Genomic DNA, 4,689 nt, shown 5'->3' with positions numbered 1-4,689 from the left:
CTTAGGTTAGAATTAATTTAGTGTTCACATCCCTTGGGTATGATCCTTAGAGTACTCATCTACTTCATTGTAACTACATTACAACTAGACATGTATACTTACGGATATCGCCTTTTAATATATTTTGTGTAGGATATCTACCGTAGATGTTGGTACGTCCAAAGGTGGTCAAGTTGTTGGCACCGTTGTTGGGGAGGAAACGTTACTGATTTAATTTTAATTGTTCAATAATTAGGAAACTTTTAGATTATAGTTACTATTTTATTATTCTTACTAATATTTTCTCTTTAGGTTTAGTTTATGACTCGTAGTAAGGGAACACCTATAGATCCAGTCACAGATCCATAAAGAATAATCCGAAGGAATCATCGACAGCAATAGAAGTAGCATCAACAACCAATGTAGAATCAACTACCTCCTGGAGGTAATTTACCACCATGTGAGAATCCATTATCCGATAAAGCTAACAATAACAATCTACAAGACCCACCAGTACCACCACAGCTACCTGTAACAATATCATGGCGTGTAACGAAAGGACTATGAGGGAATATGTGCTACTGAATCTAGATATGGTTCAAGAGAGTAATGAGGCTAGCCATCATGGCTAATAATTTGAAGATCAAGCCAGCTATGATCCAGATGATTTAAAATAATTTGCAATTTTGAGGAACGATGACAGAAGGCCTGAGTTAGCATCTAAAACTGTTCCCCCAGCTTTGTCATACCTTCAAGTATAATGGGGTCACTGATGACGCTATTCGTCTTAGGTTGTTCCCCTTTTCATTAACTGATAATGTCTTTTCTTGGTTAGATTTCCAAGCACCACGATCAATCATGACATGGGACGAACTCACAGGAGAATTCCTACAAAAGTTCTTCCCCATTACCAAGACTGTCCAGTTAAGAAAGGAAATTTCTATGTTTCAACAATCAGAAGGAGAAAGTTTTCACAAAGCATGGGAGTGTTTTAAAATGAGGATTTAGAAATGCCCACACCACAGATTGCCTGAGTGGTTACGACTATAATTATAGTAGGTGTAGTTTGAGTGCACCAATTTAGAAAAAAACATTGAATAAACTGGATGATCAGATGAGCAAATTGATAAGTATGATGGGAGACATTAAAAGGAAAATTGGCACCAACGTTCCAAGCAATACTGAAAATAATCCTCAAAAGGAAGGGAAGGAGCATGTAAAAGCAATCGCGCTCCGTTCAGGCAAAATCTTGAGTTGCTCAGAAACTCTGACACGAGAGGAGATAAGAGAGAATGTAGAAGATCTTCAAGAAGAACTTCGAGAAGCTGAAAAAGAACTAGAATTAGAGAAGGTAACCAAACTGGTAGTTGAGCCAGTGAAAGGGGTAACCAAAGAACCTGCCAACACACAAGTGCCATTCCCTTCAAGGTTGGAAGAGAAAAAAAATAAGATGAGGACGAGTTTGTAAGCTTTCTAAACCTTTTTAAAACAAATGTCAACCTGCCTTTAATTGAACTAATTGAGAAAGTTCCTAAGTGCATCAAATTTTTAAAGGAAATCATTTCTAGGCGAAGGAAAATTAAGGGAAGTGAACAGGTCAATATGAGCGCTTCCTTTAGTGCTATTATTTCTAGGCAAGTGCCCCAAAAGCTGAAGGACCCGGGAAGTTTTACAATTCCTATAGAGATAGGGAGCATTCATTTTAATAGAGCTCTATGTGACTTAGGAGCTAGCATCAATTTAATGCCTTTATCTATTTATGAGAAACTTGGGTTAGGGGAGTTCAAAAACACTCAGATCACAATACAATTGGCTGACAAATCTTCAGTACAATCAAAAGGAGTATTGGAAGATGTGTTAGTCAAAGTGCGCTTATCATCCCTGCAGATTTCATAGTATTAGACTTTGAAGAAGATCGAGAGGTACCAATTCTATTGGGAAGACCTTTTGTAGATACATCAAAATCAATCACTGATCTGGAAAAGAATAAGTTAACAATGAAGATCAATGGCGAGACTAAAATTTTTAAACGTGGTCACCAACAAGATAAAGTAAAAAAGGGATGACTTAAGGAATTCATGTTACAAAATATCTATCTTTAAGTCTAATCACCTAGAATCAAGGGAGTACTTTCTATAATCAATGCAGGTCAAAAGAACAGGTTCAATGAAAGGGACAAGCAGAATAAGGTAGAGTGGCATGACAAGCGATCAACTAACACTGAAAGAACCATAGAACCATCCTTATATGCATTAATGGTGCTATTGGATGAATCCGACATGAAAACTTGATAATTTAAATTGATATTTAATTCTTTGTAAATTACTGTTTATTTAACTAATTGTTTAGTCTAGATTTTAATTTTTATCAATTTATGTTTTATAGAAACCGAGGCACTATAGAAATTGGAATTTGGCAAAAATAGAGCCAGTTTCGCAACACGGGAACCTCATGTTGCAACACCAAGGCCAGAATCTATGAAATTAAGAAACCAACTTGACGTCATGGCATGGACTTAATGTGTCGCAAAACCAAAGACATTATACCTAGAATTCCAAAATTCTAGAGTGTGTCATGACATCGAACCCTGACATCGCAGTAATGAAAAACTGTTAGGGATGTCGTGACACAGAACCCTTATGTTGCGACATCACTGTAATTTTTTTGTCTGGTTAACCCGACCCGGTTGCGCAACCCAGCCAACTAACCACCCTTTTAATTCAGTTTTAACCCTAAAAACACCTTATTTATAACCCAAAATCATATTAAACCACCATACAAACCAATCTTAACACTTTAAACACCTCAAAACCTTTTAATTTTCATAAACCCTAAACTCCTTTTACTTCTTCTTACTAGTTTATTACAAAATTTCTTCTCTTTATCTTTATTTGGTAACATAAACAAATGGGAGACACTCAAAGGAATGACAACAAATGAACACTACAAGGAATTCGACGCATCTTCTCCCAAGCTTAAGGGTTCCTAACTTTTATCTTTATTGTTCCATTGAAAACTTTACTTGATTAATTCGTTAGTTATTAAACTAGAAAAATATTAAAAATGCCTCCAAGAAAAGTGAGGAGAACTAACAAACCAGAACCATCAACGGTTCCAAACCCCTCTAATTTCTTGAATCCAACTATCGAAAAATATTTTCTAAGACTTCAGGGAAAAAATTTATTCAAGAGAGGGGATTTGAAACACCGATAGTTCTCTATCAGGAGATATGAACTTTAGTGAGATATCATAGATGTGAAAATTTTTGTACGAGGCCAAAAAACTCTACCGTAGTCCCTTTAGTTCACGAAGTTTATGCATCTTTACTGGACCAAGAGTCTAAAAAAACCGAAGGTCGTACGTGGGAAACAATACCTATGTGAGGGTAAGAAGTACGAATTACCCCTCGAGTTATTTCTGAATTTTATAATGCTCCATTTTATGAAAAAGATTTTATATAGAAACTAATTTGGAATATTTTTGAGATATAAATATGGAAAACATTGTAAACTTCCTAATAGAGGGGAGGGGTGAATAGAAATGTCACCCAAGTACTGATATTTCAACCTCCTTTTGTCAAGCAATAATATTTCCTGAAGCAAAAATGCAGATTCAATTTCTATGTACCAGAATAGCTCCTGCTTTGAATGTTTCTAATGTCAATAATTTTCAAGCAATTTTGCTTTATGATATTTTCTAGAAAAAACATGTATGCATCGGAACTTGGATATTCCAAAATATGAAATAGTGTGTCGACAGCCAAATGGTGGGATTCTTTTTTCCCCACTTAGTCACGGTATTATGCAAAATAGCACTCATTCTAATGGCATCTACGAAGCAATCAATGAAGCCACCTCAAAACATAATTGGTGACACTCTGTATACACAGTACACTGAGCTTCAGGCTAAACAGAGTAAACAGTGGAATAAATGCCAAGAGGAGATGATGGCCGCTCTGGCTTAGTCTCAAAGGAAAGCAAAATCGAACACTCAACAAGAAATTGGCGAGAGAGTCATCCCTAGCTAGATTGGATGATACACGGATGCAGGAGTCAAACCTGATTTTTTAGGAATTCGCATAGTAAAACAATATTAGGGCACCTAATTACAGGCTAGATATGTTTGTACTAATGCATCTAGAGCAGGAAGAAGTGGAGCAGAAAAGTAAAGAGGAAGAAGGAACTGAGGAGGGAGAGAAAGAGGATGAGATAGATTTTGAGAAGAATGACTGAACTTCTAATTTTTGTTTTTAAATATTGTATTAAATTTGGGATGATTTTTAATTTATTTAAATTGTTAGTAGTAGGAATAATAGTAGATTATTAGTTGTTTGGTGTATTGTTTAAATTTTCTTTGTAGGAACCCCACATAGCAGATGCACAACAAATTTGTGCTGTCAAAGGTCGAAGGAGGAAGCACCCACCAATAGTTCACAAAACCATCACGATCAATCGAGTAACTTCCTTCCTTATCTTTTACAAGGCTACACATTAAGGGCAATGTGTTATCTAAAGTGTGGGGGGTAAACATAGAAATTTTTTTTAAATTTGTATGATTTTCTTTGATTTTTCTTGTCAATTGTGTGCTTTAGCTTGTAAAAATGAGGTGATTGTTTAGGAGCATGAACATAGTTTGATTGTATTCACAGTAAATTTTTCTTGAGGATAGGTGATTTTAAATTTTTTATTAGACTATTAAGTTCTATATATT

The 4,689-nt window shown here is 35.5% G+C and overlaps 1 non-coding gene across 1 annotated transcript; it reads right to left on the bottom strand.

The window, feature by feature from the left end:
- Positions 1 to 901: 901 nt before the first annotated feature.
- Positions 902 to 1,007, bottom strand: LOC128040692 (small nucleolar RNA R71). The gene has a single exon (XR_008195498.1). It is a non-coding gene; the product is annotated as a small nucleolar RNA R71 (small nucleolar RNA).
- Positions 1,008 to 4,689: the final 3,682 nt, after the last annotated feature.

Source organism: Gossypium raimondii, chromosome 4 (genome assembly GCF_025698545.1).
Source record: "Gossypium raimondii isolate GPD5lz chromosome 4, ASM2569854v1, whole genome shotgun sequence".
NCBI lineage: Eukaryota > Viridiplantae > Streptophyta > Magnoliopsida > Malvales > Malvaceae > Gossypium > Gossypium raimondii.
Note: the sequence above shows the minus strand (reverse complement) of the source record. Positions and strands in the feature narration are given on the sequence as shown.